Source organism: Mixophyes fleayi, chromosome 5, assembly GCF_038048845.1.
Source record: "Mixophyes fleayi isolate aMixFle1 chromosome 5, aMixFle1.hap1, whole genome shotgun sequence".
NCBI lineage: Eukaryota > Metazoa > Chordata > Amphibia > Anura > Limnodynastidae > Mixophyes > Mixophyes fleayi.
In genome coordinates this window covers 128903162-128909161 of record NC_134406.1, presented here as the reverse complement: position 1 = coordinate 128909161, position 6000 = coordinate 128903162, and positions in this window count along the sequence as shown.

The window sequence follows — 6000 nt, the reverse complement described above, 5'->3', positions numbered from 1 at the left end:
CTACCTTTCAGGAGAAGCCCAGCAAACCTATATAGCCCTAGATGAGGACCAGGCTGGCGATTATCAGTGGCTAAAAACCGCCATCTTAGCGAGGGTTGGAGTCATCAGAGCCGGGGAGGCCCAACAATATAATGACTGGAGATTCTGACAAGATATACCAGTTTGGGCTCAGCTTGCTGAACTTGGTAGGACACTAAATAAGTGGTTGCAGCCAGAAAAGAACACTGCGAGCAGAATGATCGAAATTCTGACCATTGACCACTGTATCCGGGGTATGGACCGAGGGTGGGCGTGGCAGGCGGATCCTCAGTCATATGGGGAATTGGCTGCTGTAGTGGAGAGATACAGTGCCTTGCAGCATATGCCCAAACCTCCATTGCTCGCTTCAAAGTTTGTGCCTCAGTCAAAATCTGGCATATGGAACAGTGGACTGGATGCTGGTGAGGAGAGATTGCTTGATAAAAAGGCAGCCAAACCTGCATTAAGTGCAATCTGCTTCAAGTGCAAATAGCCTGGACATTTGAGGGCTCAGTGCCCAACATTAGTAGAGCATATGGATTGTTCACTAGCGCACACACAAACAAGCTATCCGAGCTGCTGTACAATGAGTCCGGTTACCAAGAAGTCCTGCTTGTTCCGTGTGACTGTGTTTGGGAATCACCAACCGGTGCTGGCTCTGGTAGATTCGGGTAGTGAACTGTCCTTGGCTTTCAACTCCATATTACCAGAGAAACTGACGCATAATCTGCCCAAAGTGAAGGTACTCTGTGTCCATGGGACTGCCAAGGAATATGACAGGACTCTTTTGCCTATTACTGTGAATGGACAGACAGCAACAATGGTAGTGGCCGTTGCCCCAAAACTGCCATACCCTTTAATCCTGGGCAGAGACTTTCCGCTGTTCAAGCAGATCCTCTAGGAGTGAATCCAGCCGGACACGTCGGTAATTGAAGCACCGGACAAAAGTCCAGCCTTAATGGAGGAGCTTGAGGGAACAGGGAATGGAAAGAGCCAGGATCTACTACAAAACCTGAACCAGACAATTCAGGAAAATACACCTCCTAAGATGTGGGAGTGTAGACAAAGGAGAGCTGCACCAGTACCAATGCAAAACCAGACCCTGGCATTGTTCGTTGGCAATGAGGACTCAGACTGGGCAGAATTGTCTAACTTGTTTTCACTAAGAGACTTTGTCCGAGACTAACTTGGAGATGTTACCTTCGCTAACGTCTATAAGAATGTGGTTGAGATCAATGGGGTAGAAAAGGGTAACAAGCCTGCAGAGGGTATTGCCTATTATATGGTAAAGAATGATCTGTTGTAGAGAGTTGCTAATGTACAGGGTAGAACTGTGGAGCAATTGTTAGTACCACAAATCCATACACCACTTGTTCTCAAAGCTGCACATGCACATCTGTGTGGGGGGTACTTGAGGGAAGATAAAACAAGGGAGCGGATATTGCTCAGGTTCTATTGGCCAGGTGTGCACGTGGCAATAAAAAGGTTTTGTCCGACGTGTCCAGTATGTCAGAGAACCTGTCCGAAGCCAGATTATCGGGCCCCGCTAGGTCCCATCCCTGTGGTGCAGACCCCGTTCAAGCTTATTGGTATGGATTTGGGTTGGCCCATTAGAATAGTCGGGCCGTGGCCATCAGTATGTATTGGTCTATGCCACCAGGTATTCCAAGGCTATACCTTTGAGCAATATAAAGTCTAGCACAAAAGAAAAAGAAACTACGATAAGTCAGCTGTAGTTAGAGCTTTCCAACCAGGTGACAAAGTTCCGATGAGGGGCGATCTGTCCCCAGGGCGGGGACGTGCTTTCCACAGTGTCAGCGCCACCAATATATATATATATTACAGTGCGTGTGTAAAGAAATGGGCATGGTGTATGGAACCAGTGTTAAGACCCCTTTTTCTAATCCATACACGGACTGCATTTTTTAGCCCTGTTATTATCAGGAAGTATCAGTGATGAAACTGTGACAAGCAGTTTCTTAGAAAAGCACTTCAGGGATTAAATTCCACCTGCACAGTGAACACTCAGGAGTTGAGTGAATTAAGTTACCATTGTTATTTCTGTTTGCTCCCTATTGTCCACTAGTGAGCTCTACAGTCAGCCAGGAGCAGGACCCAGCAGAGGTCACCTGAGGGAAGATAGTGTGAGAAGTCCACCAATTGAAACCTTTTGCAACTCCCCTGGGCATGCAGTTCCCAAGGTGGGATTAAGAGATGATAAAAGAGGCTAGCCTGGGAACTAAAAGAGAGTGACTGACTTTGGCCAAGAGCTGATGCTCTGCCAGAGATTCCCTGTGGAACATATCTCAGTGGATTTATATGTACTGAGTTCCTCACTTGTTGGAGCTGCTATTGTTAAGGGGGCTGTGCTCTATTTAATTCTGTTCTGCAGAATAAATCATCATTCTATTTTTCCTCTAATACTGTCCCTGAGTATTTTGGGAACCACATATCTTCACAGTGTGTATTTACTGATCCGATGGGTAGACTTGTAGTTGTATCACAATACACCATCTGTCCCACTTACATGTGGTCAGATATTCACTGGAATTTCTGTCCATCCAGCTTGATCAAGCTTACTCTCCTGCAAGTAGCCACACCCAATTTCTCACTGAAGAGCCATATGTTAGAATTTATACACATAATACATTTGATATTGAAAATACTACATTTCTAGATGTACTGCTGTATTAATCATTTATCATTATATATAGTAAAAGATTCTTCATTGAAAGTCTTAAGATTAAATTTATCAAGCTGTGGGTTTAAAAAAGTGGAGATGTTGCCTATGGCTGTCCTTTTGTAGCATGTACTCACTAAATGATAGCTAGAATCTGATTGGTTGCTATAAGCAACATCTCCACGTTTTCAAACCTGTAGCTTGATAAATTTACCCCATAGAGTTTATAATAACCAGTGGATGGCTGGCAATTGTTGTTCAGGTGGGAGGGGGGAGCATAAGTTGTAAGTGGCACTATAGCACTACCTACATATTTGCAAGGATAGGCTATCCTCCTGCACCTGGTTAAAACCCTTGACATCATCATCATCATCAGCTATTTATATAGCGCTACTAATTCCGCAGCGCTGTACAGAGAACTCACTCACATCAGTCCCTGCCCCATTGGAGCTTACAGTCTAAATTCCCTAACATACACACAGACAGACAGAGAGAGACTAGGGTCAATTTTGATAGCAACCAATTAACCTACTAGTATGTTTTTGGACTGTGGGAGAAAACTGGAGCACCAGGAGGAAACCCACGCAAACACGGAGAGAACATACAAACTCCACACAGATAAAGGCCATGGTCGTCATATTTGAAAGTGTCAATCATGTCCCCCTATTTCCTTCTCTGCTCCAAAATCTACATATTAAGATATTTTAGTCTTTCTCGGTATGTTTTGTGCTGTAGACCATGCATAATTTTAGTTGCCCTTCTAAGTACAGTGTTTAATGTATTTATAGCCTTCTGGAGATATGGCCTCCGGAATTAAACACAGTATTCTAGATGAGGTTGTACCAATGGCCTATACAGTGTCATTATTACTTCTTTCTTTCTACTACTGATTCCTCTCCCTATGCAACCAAACATCTTATTTCCTTGCTTTGTTACATTCCTTTGCAGCCTTTAAGTCACCTGAAATATTGACTCCTAGATCCCTTTACTCCTAAGTAGCTTCCATTTTAGTGCCATTAATACTATATTTAGCCTTTCGGTTTTTGAGACCCAAGTGCATGATTTTGCATTTTTTGCCACTCACTCAACCATTCCTCTAGTCTACCTAGATCAGAGTTGTCCAACACGCGGCCCAGCACGCCTGTAAATGTGGCCCAGAAGGAGTTTTGGTTGTGGCAAGGGGGCAGCACTGTTAATGGAAAAAAAAAATCCTGCAAAAAAAAAAGAAAAGAAAATACTTACCTTGCGGTCACGTCAGCTGGTACTCCGGCTCCCTCCCTTGTCTCCTCCTCGGTGCGGTGCTCGCAGTGAATGTCGGGCGTGATGTCATCACGCCTAACATCCATTGCGGAGCGCAGCACAGAGGAGTCACCCGCGCGAGAAGAACAATCAGCAGCACAGAATTGGAGAAAAGAAGAGAAGAGGACAGGAGAACAAGCCGATTAAAAGGTAAGTTAAGGGGGATTTTTTTTATTATTTCAAGGGACGCTGATCAGTGAATAAAAGTCACCTGGTCCAGGAGCATCATGGATCTTATCTCCCTGCTACATACTTCTACTTGTAATACTAATGGGGCATTATATATTATTCTCTTTGGCCCATTATAAGTTGTTATCCCTTAACTAACATAGTGGTGTAATTAGCAAAACAGGTCACAATTTGGGGTCACAGTGATGTATATGTCAGGTACCGCAGGCCTGGTCAGGGCACCCTGATATACAATGCCTGGCTTAAATGCACTTTATTGATATTGCATCGAAACAATACAAAAAGTGATTATAGTATAATAACTAGAGAGGATTTTTTGAACAGGGTGATTGAAAGGTAAGTATAGGGGGATTTGAAAAATAAAATGATATATATATATATATATATATATATATATATATATATATATATATATCACTTTTTTTCTCATATATATATATATGTTAACTATGTTTTCTATGTTTTTTTGGATGATCAGCTATCGTTATTGTTAGTGTATCTTATGTGCGGCCCAAACCAACTCGTCGTCTTTCAATGTGGCCCAGGGAAGCTAAAAGGTTGGACACCCCTGACCTAGATCATCGATCATTTTGTTTCACCCCTCCTGGTGTATCTACCCTATTGCACATGATTGTGTCATCTGCAAAAATGCATACTTTCCCTTCAATACCATTTGCAATGTCACCAATAAAGATATTAAAAAGCACTGGTCCAAGTACAGATCCTTGAGGTACTGTACTCAGGGCCCCCAAACGGGGGGGGGGGGCGGGTACATTTTATCCAGGCATGGCCATGCCAGGGGGCCTGGGCCGGGCTCTCAATGCTAATTTTTAATTTTTCTTTTGTTTACATTTTTTTTCCTGCGATCCTTCTTATTTTTTTATTTTTTTTTCGTGGGGGGTGGTCCCTCTCGTTCGTTGGTCCAAAATACAAACTGAAATCAGGGCTGGCAGAATTCAATGCACAATCTGTTCAACAGGCCATGGTCAAGGCAGGCAGAGATTAGTGCACAGTCCATTTAACAGGCCAAAGTTAGGGCTGGGAGAGGGTAATGTACAATCCATTTAACTGGCCAAGGTCAGGACAAGCAGAGGTTAAAGCAAATACAGGAACAGGTTAGCGTTGCATAGAATTTGTCACACTGTGTGTCACAGTGTGTGTGTGTATTTTGAGTTGAGCTGTGTCACAGTGTGTGTGTATTTTGAGTTGAGCTTATCCTATGTTTGCATCCACTTACACTGAGAGATGTCAGGAAATGGAGACACAGGTCAACCATCCCCCTTAAAGATGTGCTTGATTTTGAGTTACAAATATCTTTAAGATAAGCCTCTTATCAGAATCAACACTATGACAACCACATCTTTGAACATTTGCTGGGAGTTATGCATTTTTTATTGGGTTTTTCATCTGTTCTCCCATATATGAATACATAGGTAATTACTTATTTATAAGAAAGGGATACATTTTATCTTACCATACATACTTACATACATTATTTGTAACTTTGTATAAAACAAATTTCCCTATTAGTACAGTGGAAATATATTCACATTTCATATATATCATTAATGTGTAAGAAGTTGGGCTTCCAGATTCTGTGTATATTCTCCAACCTTAATTATAATTTTAATGTGTGAAGTGTTTGATCTCTTTGCCATAAAGCTGTCATTGAGCTATTTACAATTTAAACATTGCATTCATTTTTCACAAGCTGCTTAAAAGAAACACCTGTTTAATAAATGATGATGATTCCCACCTGCCTAATGTAGAAGGAGAAGGCAGCACTAATCATATAGATGCATGGTAGAAAGTAC